This window comes from Cricetulus griseus, chromosome 2 (genome assembly GCF_003668045.3).
Source record: "Cricetulus griseus strain 17A/GY chromosome 2, alternate assembly CriGri-PICRH-1.0, whole genome shotgun sequence".
Lineage (NCBI taxonomy): Eukaryota > Metazoa > Chordata > Mammalia > Rodentia > Cricetidae > Cricetulus > Cricetulus griseus.
In genome coordinates, this window is record NC_048595.1 from 161,992,330 (window position 1) to 162,003,682 (window position 11,353).

The following is an 11,353-nucleotide window of genomic DNA, read 5'->3' on the forward strand; positions in this document are numbered from 1 at the left end:
TGTGTTAAAAAGTTAATCCCCAACATAACAGGATAGAGAGGTGGAGCCTGTAAGAGATTAGTCATGAAGAGTTTAACTTCCCAAACGAATCAATGTCCTGGAGCGGGTGAGTTTCCATATGAGTAGATTCCTAACAAAAGGGTGAGATTTATACCCTCCCCCTTCCCCAAATGCTGTAACTTATGTGTATTTAGGATATCTTTTGCCTACTCCTGGCTACAAGAGTTTAGGAAAGCCTGTGTATGGTATTGCCAGCTTTCAAAGCAATGGGTGAGAAAACAAGGCAAGAAAACTGTTGGGCAGACAGACAACATGTCTGTCCAATGGCATAGAGAACCAATCACCATACATCATGTGATACCTACATGCCCATGCTGGACGTGGTGATGTGGTGACTGGCAAGACAGCTTGTTTTAGGGCTTATAGAGAAATTTGAGACAGAGGCCTACGGCAAACCTGTTTATTCGAAGATTAATTGTGGAATACTTGCTGGAATGTTTCCAGAATACATTGGGATGCCCCAGAACTCATAAAAAGGTTCTGTATCCTCTTACTAACAAATTGTCAGCAGAGGATGAGGTTTGGCAATACTTAGACAAGGAAGACATAGAGCCCACTCATGTTCTAAATAACTATCTTTAAGAAATAACATTCGTTTATTTATGTGTATAAGAGTGGGGGCGGGGACAGAGAACACTGCAGTGCATGTGAGGGTCAAAAGACAACTAGTGGATGATCTGTTTTCTCCTCCCACCATGTGGGCTTGGCTCAGATCTTCAGGACTGGCATCAAGAGTGTTTACCTGCTGAGCCATCTCGCAAGTCCTCTATCTTGATCTAATGGTTGAAGCATCTAGATCATTCCACATCAGGAAACCTTTAGAAATTGTTGCATTTCATCTCATTCTGAGCTCAATGAGGCACTGAAAACGAGTGTCCAACATTTTCTGGTTCGTGGTCTCAAATAAACAATGAGAAATCCTATTTCCTGTTTGGGTTGGGTCCATTGGATTCCAGCCCAACGAAGCTCTGAATTACATTGCAGTGACATGCAAGGACTTGGAAGGGAAGAAATGAGGCACAGAGGAAAGTTGGAACAGTTCCAGGAAAGCTGGCTAAAATTAAGTCTCAAAGGAAATAATGGCAGCAAGGCCATGAGTCAGTGTCCCAAAGGCCAAGTACATCTTGAAGCAATAAGATCGAAATGCATAGGACTGGCCAGACCAACAAAGAAGCCTTTCTCCTCCTGAGACCCCCTCCCCATGTTGGCCTCACAATGACAGTTTGCTCCACCTAATGAAATACAGGAGCAATGAGCAATGTGAGTAACCTGGAAGAGAAATTAGTCCCAGGTGAAATTCACTTCAAATGTAAAGAACATCATTGGATTTCAAACATTTAATGGGAAAAGGGGGTTAAAATATCAACAAGTTTTGAGCTGACTAAACGTTAAAGTGGTGACACTTTAGGTTCACTGAAATAAAATCATTTAAATTAACTTCATTTGAACCTTTTGGGGGACTGGCAGCATATTTTTTTACTAATGATTTTATTAAAATAGAATTGTATCATTTTCCTCCATTCATTTTCCTTTCTCCAACTCCTCCCATGCCCCTTTCCCTCCCAAATCCCTGGCCCTCTCATCCCTAATTGTTTTATATATGTAATACATAGATAGATAGATAGATAGATAGATAGATAGATAGATAGATAGATCCTACTGAGTCCTTCAGCATAGCATGTATGTAATTTCAGGGCTGCCTCCCAATGTGAGCACAAGAATAGCAATGCCCAACAGCACATCTATGTCATCATTCATAAGCAATGGAAACTCTAATGTACCTGGGAATAAGGCAATAGAGAATACTGGTGACTGCTGAACACTGAAATATGCATACCCTCACCTAAAGTCATTCACATTTAGATGTTTTCAATGCTGCTTTCATTCCGATGCTTTTCCTCATGGAAGACCAGGATTTGGCTTTGGATGCTCACTGGAGTTCTTCCTGTATCCTTCAACTGCTGCCCTTTCCAGAACTCTTGCCAAGTCCAAAGAAATGATGCAATTACAAAGGGCCACGTTTTGGCAGGTCCTGTGGTTCCCAGCAAAGCCATATATGTAGGAAGCATGTAAGGTTGCAATTTAACACAGGGCATCATTGCTTTCAGGCCACAAGATGGGGTCTCAGGACTGTGGATTCAGTGAATAAGGGGTGTGCATGTTCCTGGCATTAGGATTGATGTAGTCATACCCACAGGGATTCAGGCCAACACCACATGACCCAGGAAGAAACAACACTGGACCCTTCAGGTGTGTTTATCAGCAACCCACCATCTAACAATTCTGGGCTCTAAAGTTATTCCCTTGAATTCCTAATAAAAGAATACTACATTGTGTGAAAAGCAGCACATTCAGACTTCAGATATTAATACCTCGGTTTAACTGCTTTCTTTCTGGTCTTTTCCCACCTGATAGTAAAAAGAAAATGCCAAGGAAAGAGATTTAGGAAAAAAAAACATATTTCATGGACAAATCCAAAAATGGCAGTCATCTAGAATCAGGAGCATTGGCCTTGCAAAGGAAGGAACAATGAGAAAGAATAATGTACACGAGAAAAACGAGGAGGATGCACAGTTAAAGTGTGTTCCGGACTGACCCCATCATGGTGATGGAGAAGCCTGCAGGGGAAGGGCCGGCGCCTGTGCCCAGGTTGGTGCTATGGGTCAAGCAGTCCTTGTTGGTTACAGGGAAGATTTCCCCTCCATGCCTCTTACATTGCGGGCTACTTCCTCTTCTCTTGATCTCAGAATTTCGGCTTGGCCCCTCAAGTGGCCAAATGTGTTTTTTTCCAGCATGCTTCCCACCTTCTCCTGGTAATAGTACCTTGGTTAAGAGATCTGTTCCTTCCCTGCTCATGGGGTTCCCTTGGGGCTGCCAGCGGCAACACTCTACTATCAGAGAGTGGAATCAGATAATTCAGACCTCATCAATCAGAGCACTGTAATTCCTGGGCACACAGTTGGTCAGAGAGATAACCACCTGACCCAAACTAGTCATAGTCATAGTCCACCTTGCCAGAACTTGAAATCTAAGTAGACACTCCAGACTAAGAGACCAAAGCTGTGTCTAAATGTGGTCTAGTAATGAGCTATAAGCTGCCAGCACCACCTAGTTTCTTTTCCTCTGATACACTAAACTGCACCATAGCTTTCCAGTAAGTTTGGTCTGTGTTGCCACCAACAACCAAAATCTCAAGAGGCATTCGTTTTCTCAACAATAGAACAGGACAAATGAAAAAGGGGTAGATGTCTCACCCCATGGCTGAACAATGAACTGACGCAATAGGGAGTATGACAAAAGTCATGTGCTCCACAGAAGCTGATATAACTGTGCTCCAAGTGGGCCAACCTCCATGTGTTTGTAGTAGCCAAATTTGGCAGCATGGTCCATGTAGTACTGGTTTTGCAGGCATGAACGATGCAAGACTGAGAGGGTCATTTAGCTTTGTGTCATGGTTTCAGAGTCACACAGAGGCCAGGATTTAGACTCACCATGGAATCAAATATCATGGGGGGAGATTTTTATTACTAAGTTAATTGAGGTGGGAGAACCCATTCTAAGAGTTGGTGGAGCCATTTCATGAGCTGGGTTCTTGGACTGAATGAAGAGGAGAAACAAGAATTTTCTTCCTCTACTTCCTTACAGCATATGAATACAGTGTGACAGCTACCTCATGGTCCTGCCACTGTGTCATCCCATCATGATGGATTGTAGCTTTGAAGTGAAGTCAAGTACACCGTTCCTTTCTTCAGTTACTTATGTTAGCAATTGTGTCACGTGGACAGAAGTTACTAATACAGCTGGGAAAACAATAGAGCTCTGCATTACATTTCCACTGATGTTTAAAAAATGCCAGGGAAAAGCCAACTTCCAAAAATAAAACTTAATTTTGGCTCAAAAAAAAAAAAAGTCATGTGCTCATGACTGAAGCTAGGAGGATCCTTGGTAATTCAACGTTCTGATGTTAGAGAGCTCTGTCTGTCTGTCTGTCTGTCTGTCTGTCTGTCTGTCTTCACTGAAGCAGATTCGTGAGCCTATTGAAGTTGTCTCTTCCTGCCAGTGCTCCAAGGCACTAGGTAGGGCCTGGATGGCTGCCATCTCTGCCTCTGCAGGTCATTAAGCTACTGTATCCCAGCTCAGGGTCGTTCTTATATACTGTCAGTGATTCTCCGACTGGAACTCTGCTGCTAGGGAGAACCAACTACAAGTGTTTGGGTGGCAAGGGGAGGGGCCTGTCACTGTCAGTGGCAGTTCCCACATTTTTGTTACTCTGCCATCACCTGTATCACATCCCCTCCAGGGACCCCAGATGAGTTTTTGTCCATGTACCAAAATTAAAGTTCCAAGAAAAATGGGAAAGTGTGATCTCTAAGCCCCTTCCAAGCATCTTCTGTTATAAATTCACTCCTTGTTGTGTGTATGGGAATGTATGTGTGTGTGAGTGTATGCATGAGTGTATCCATGTGTGTGAATGTGTGTGTGTGTGTGTGTGTGTACATTTGCATGTGCATGTGTATGTGTGTGCATGTATGCATATGCACGTGCATGTTTGCAGGGGTTGACAATCCTGACCATTATCAAATGACACTCCCCTGGAAGCAGGTTGGCAAAAGAGGTACTGACCTCTGGGGAAGAGGGACCCCTTCCCAACCCCCAAAGCTATCCTAATATAACCTGTTTCTGGCTACTTCTCTTGACTTTTCCTATGGACAAGGGACCCTGTGGCCAATGGAAAAAGGAGCCATCTGGTACCTGGGATCCCCATCTAGACTTTTCCCCAAACATAAAGGATCACAGAGCATCCTATCCAGATATCTCAGAGCTTGCTTCCTGGGTCCCAGAGGACACCTTCTGTGCATAGTTCTTCTGAGTGGACTATGAACTTCCACGTTACACATTTCTTCTTAGCCCAAGGTACTGATAAGTGACAGCTGATAGAAGGTGGAGTTGAAAGAGAAACTACCCCCTGACTTTTCCACACACGTTCATGTCACTCTACCAAGCACATATGAGTCTAGCAGAAAGACAAAGTAGGATGGGCCGGGGACTTTGCTTAATGCACTTACTCCTGCCCCACAGATGCCATGGGAGAACCTGGCAGGAAATAAGTCACCTCTGGGCCCCAGGTATAAGGAAAAGGCTACTAAAGCTATTAAACTAAGCTCTAGGAGATGCCAACATGCTCATGTGTGGGACTGGAGCCACACTGAGCTTCATGGTTTAGCCACCAACTGAGCTCTCTAAATGATGTCAGTGAGGGTAAAGGTCTGAGAAGGCTGAGGCTGAGCAACCAGGAGCTTCAGCTGTCCATTCTTAAGTGACCTCTGGGTCCCAGAGTCTATGCTGGGCATAGTGAGACTCAAGGAAGGGCACTCTCAGGAGCCCAATCTTCCCCTATTGTTCCTCAGAGGTGGATAAGTTAAACTGCTGAACAATGGATAGAAGGATCCAGAAGCAGGGAAGCCACACTGACTAGCCACTCACTCTGTTATGGTCAATGAGCTGACAAACACTTCTGTCCAAGTTCTCTTATTCCTGACAGGGACGTTCTCCTCTGCCACCTCCTGTGTCCTTTACCCCTTTAGAGATGAGAGTTTCTATTGTTCTTCCCCAACATCATGGTTTATACATTGGGTACATTGTGGTGACGCATCTATTCCTTTGTAAGGACATGGGAAACACATCCAGACCTGATAGAGACAGGGAAGTCACATTCAGAAGACTTGGGTTGTTTCCCATGGGGAAAGAGGTGTGAGCAATGTGTTATTATCGTAAACAGGAACACTCTTGAGCTTTTGGGTATGAGAAGGAAGGAGCTATTGTCTTTGGCTGGTCTGTGTTCGTGTCAACCCTGACCCTTCTAGTCATAAACTTTGAACCCTTGACTACAGAGAGGAGCCCACGAGCAGGGTGGAACAATCATTGTTCTTTGTCTCAACCACAATGATAGATTCAAAATGGAAATGTGGCCAGGTGGTGCTGGCACACACCTTAAATCTCAGCAATTGAGAGGCAGAGGCTGTTGGATCTCTGAGTTTGAGGCCAGCCTGGTGGTCTACAGAGCAAGTTCCAGGACAGCCAGGGATACACAGAGAAACCATGTTGGTGGGGGTGGGGGTGGGGGATATGACCATCTGTTATTATGCCTGGAGCTGCTGGGAAAGAATTTCCTTCTTGATGGAGCCGCTGTCAGTCCCTGAGCCTAGTACTATCCATGACTCTCCTCCCTAGCGTGTGGACATGTGACTGGTCCCCAGAGAGCCACTGCTTCCTGCAGGTCTGCTTTGATTGTCTGAGTGGCCTCACCTTTCCTTGTAGGCTAACCTGCACAGAACTAGTAGTATGCAACACAGGAGCCTTGAAATCAATCAACCAAACCTTGGCTTGTGTGTGTGTATGTGTGTGTCTGTGTGTGTTTCTTTGTGTGTATCTATGTGTGTATGTCTGTGTGTGTCTATGTGTGTCGTGTGCCTGTATGTCTATATATCTGTGTGTGTCTGTCTGTGTGTGTTTGTATGTGTATCTGTGTATGTGTGTCTGTGTGTTTCTCTATGTGTATCTGTGTGTGTATCTGTGTGTGTCTATGTGTGTGTATGTCTGTGTGTGTCTGTATGTGTATCTGTGTGTGTCTGTGTGTGTCTGTGTGTGTCTATGTCTGTGTGTGTGTGTGTGTGTGTGTGTGTGTGTGTCTGTATGGGGGAGCATGCACATGTGGGAGTCTACAGAGTCCAGACACCATATCTGATCTTTGGAGCTGGACTTAAGCATTTGTGAACTGCCTGTTGACAGTGCTGGGATTTGAACTTTGGTCCTTCCAATACAGCAACACTTTTAACTGCTGAGTCATCTCTACAGTTCCCCTCATTCTGTTTGCACATCCTCCCAACCAAATAAATGTAATGTTGACTTATTTGTTTTTATTGTGAGTATGATCATGTGTGCTTGTCCATAGAAGAATAAAGCTAAATCCATATTTTTACCCCATACAAAAAATCAACTCAAAGTGAAACAAAAGCATAATTCATAACCATAAATACTGAAACTGCTAGAGGAAATCATAGGGAATGCTCCTCCAGGGATAGAACAGACAAGACCATTTGTCTGTGCCCATAGCACAAACACAAGAACCAGCAATAATGGGACTACATGGACTATTAAAGTTTCTGTAAGCGAGGGAAGCTATCAGCAGAGCATACAGACAGTAACAGAATGGGAGAAAATTACCATCTACATCCAGACAGCAGGGTAACAGCCAGAACTTACAAAGAACTTAAAAAGTAATGCAAACAACAACAACAAAACAACCAACATTCAAAGATTGACTAGTGAAATGAACAGATAGTTTTCAAAAGAAGAAACACAACTTGCTGATAAGTTTAGGGGTTTTGTTGTTGTTGCAGTTTGTTTGTTTCTTTTTGATTTTCAACATCCCTAGTCAATGGGGAGATGCAAATTAAAACTACTTTGAGGAGCTGGAGAGACGGCTCAGCAGTTAAGAGCACCAGACACTCTTCCAGAAGTCCTGAGTTTAATTCCCAGTGAACCACATGGTGGCTCACAACCATCTGTAATGAGATCTGGTGCCCTCTTCTGGCCTGCAGGGATATATGCAGGCAGAACACTGTCTACATAATAATAAATAAATCTTTAAAAACAAAAACAAAACTACTTTGAGATCCCAGCTCACCCCAGTCAGAATAGCTATCACCAAGAAGTTTGACAACAGATGTTGATGAGAATGTGGAAGAAAGAGGGCCCCTTATCCACTGCTGTTGGGAGTGCAAACTAGCACAGCCTTATGGAGATCAGTATGGAGATTTCTAAAAGACAGTACTACCATATAAGCCAGCTATGCCACTCCTGGACATACAAGGTATTCTGTTCTACCACAGAGACACTTGCACATCTGTGTTTATTGCCACTTTGTTCACAAAAGATAGAAAATGGAGCCAGTTTAGATATCCATCAAAAAAAGAAAGAAACAAGTAAATAATGAAAATGTGGGACATTACAGAATGGGACTTCATTCAGAAAAATGAAATCATGACATTTGCAATGGATTGGTTTGGAAAGTATAATATTAAGTGAGGTGATCCAAACTTAGAGACAAAAAAATGCATGTTCTCTCACATATGCAGATCCTAGTCTATACTATTTAATGTTTATAGTACATACATGCTTGTATACAAAGAGTGTGGATGTGGGTAGCCTAAATAACTAGAAAAGAGATGATCAAGAGAGGGTAAAACAGATGATGAGGAAGGATGGAGTGGGTAAAAGGACACATGGGGCATGGAAGAAAAAAAGGAGACTGTGGGAGTCAGTTACAAGATGGGTTGGGGGTATCAAGTTAGCAGGAAGATGGGGTACGTAAAGAGGGAGGAAAATTCCTAAAGTTCACTCTGTTCAAAAATGCCACGATAGCTAATGGTTTGTATGCTGATTTTTAAAAATAAAAATAAGGAGAGAAAACAGTAGAGATAATACACAGTAGGTTCTTTCCATGCAAGAAACCAGGTCTGTAAATGAATTTATTTAGCCAGGGGAGATATCTGCAGAGAAGCAGGCAGGAAAAGTGAGAACCACAGTCCAGCTGGAGACCCTCTCCTGCCCTCTCACCTGACTGCCCATCTGCCTGCCTGAACCATAGGATTTGCAGCCTCTTGTCCCCCCCACACCACAGTACCAAGAATATGGAGGCTGCGAAATTTAGACTCCCATTCACCCCTCCCTCACACAGCACCACTGGAGCATGCTAGAGCCAGAGGGACCTGAGACTTTACCTGCCTTCCTAAATCAAATGCACTTAACAGATATCTATAGGATATTCTGTCCAAAGGCTACAGAATACACATGCTTCTCAATAGCCCATAGAACTTTCTCTGGAATAGATCATATATTAAGATATGAATCAAAGCTGAGTGGTACATGCCTTTAATCCCAGCACTCAGGAGGCAGATGCAGTAAGATCTCTGTGAGTTCAAGGCCAGCCTGGTCTACAGAGATCGAGTTTCAAACAGGCCCCAAAGCTACACAGAGAAACCCTGTCTCAAAGAGAGAGAGAGAGAGAGAGAGAGAGAGAGAGAGAGAGAGAGAGAGATATGAATCAAGACTCTCGACAAACATGAGAAAATAGAAATAATTTCCTATATCATATCTGATCCCTGTAGAATAAACCTGTAAATCAATAGCAAGAAAAACTCTAGAACACATGCAAACTCATGGAGATTAAATGGCACACTGAAATGATGCAAAGGAAATTGTCAATAGAGCGAAGAGACCACCTACAGAATGGTAGAAAACCCTTACCACTTACATATCCAACAGAGCATTGTTATCTAGACTATGCAAAAAATTCAGTAAACTAAACATGAATAAAACAAAAAACAATCAAAATATGGGCCATGAAACAAAACAGAGCTCTCAAAAGAAGAAAAACAAACAGCTAATAAACAGTTCTAAAAGTGTTGGACATCATTGGTCATCTCACCACAGGCAGAATGCCTATCATCAATAAAACAAATAGAAGTAAACACAGGAAAGGATGGGGAAAGGGAACACTTATCCTTTGGTGATGGGAGTGTAAGTTAGTGCAGCACAGCCACTATGGAAATCAGTGTCAACTTTCTCTAAAAAAAAAAAAACTACCAAATGATCCAGCTATGTCACTCTAGGGCGTACAGCCGAAGGTCCTCATGTCTTCCTACAGAGATCTTTGAACAAGGATCTGTGTATGTTGCTGCTCTATTCACAACATGTAGGAAACAGAATCAGCCTAGATGACCATTAGCTAATAAATGTACACTGAAAATGTGGTAGAAACTGGATAAGAGGGTTATTAAAGATATGAGACCCTTGGGATAATTCAGAAGACCTGAGTTTGTTACATGCCCATGTGTCGTCACATGTGGACCTCATAATGCCAATAAAGAGTCTGGGTTTGAGTATGCACCTGCAAACACTGAAGTATCTTCTCATCGCTTTCAGTGACCCCTTCACTCCAATGTATGGGATCCTCTGCTCCCGTAACTTCTACCATCCATACCTGCTCCTGACATTTGGCTGCTGCTCTTACTCCAGTTTGTGTCCAGTCAAGCCCCACATGGCACCATATCTTATACCAGATTCAGAAGTCCCACCATGGTAATGTGTGGTGCCTGAGAGAATGGAATTCAAAGGATAACATATGGACTTGTCCTTTTACCTACTGGTAAGTACTTGAAGTTATTTCTATAATAAAAATTACCATGGAGACATTACCAAGCAAAATACACACACACACACACACACACACACACACACACACACACACACACACACACACGCACGCACGCACGCACGCACACACGCACGCACGAATTTCTGAAATAAAGCCTGAGATTTCTCATTTCTTTCCAGCTATGGTTTAGAATGTTCCGGTGGAGAAGTATAAAAAGAATTCAGCAAACAGGATAAAGGGCTTAGGATGGAATTTCAGAACTTCTCCTTTGCCCAACTTGCCTTCCAGGCTCAGCGCATCACCATCCCCCCACAAACTACTCAATACCTCTACTATACCCTTTCATCTTCCCTTCCTCGTCTCTCTGCTTTCCCTGCAGCCTGGAATTCCCTTCTGTTCATGTAAAGACATACTTGCCTAGTGTATTATCTGGGAGTCTCTAAAGGAACAGAACTGCTAGAATGAAAAATACACAAAAATCACACACACACACACACACACACACACACGTGGGGGCTGTGAAGGAAAGGAAATTTACCAGAAAGACTTGCAGACTGTGGTCTGGTAGCCTAGCAATGTCTGTCTCATGACTGAAAGGCCAAGAATCCAGTAATTGTTCAGTCTTCAGGACTGGATGTCTCAGTCGTCCCCATCTGACACTGGAGCCCCCAGAGGATTCTGGGAGAGCTGCTGATCCTCAGTCTACACTGGAATCCTGAAGAAGTTCTAACATAGGATTGCCTCAGCAGCAGGGTAGATGAACTTAACAGTGAGAGTGAGGGCAAGGGCAAAAATCAAAATCTCCCTTCTTCCATTTTTTTTTTTTTTTTTTTTTTGTGGTCTGCCACCAGAACATGTGGTCCTGATTTAGGATGGGTCTTCCTCCTCAAATAACCCAGCCAAAATATCCCTCACAGCATGCCCAGCTGCTTACATTTCTACTGACTCCAGATGTAATCAAGTTGACAACCAAGATTAGCTTCCATACCTCCCATGAGTCTTCTAGGCTCACATCACCTACCTTCCACTGTCCCTGTCACAGCTACTGGGTGGCAATATTAGGCATCTGTGGTA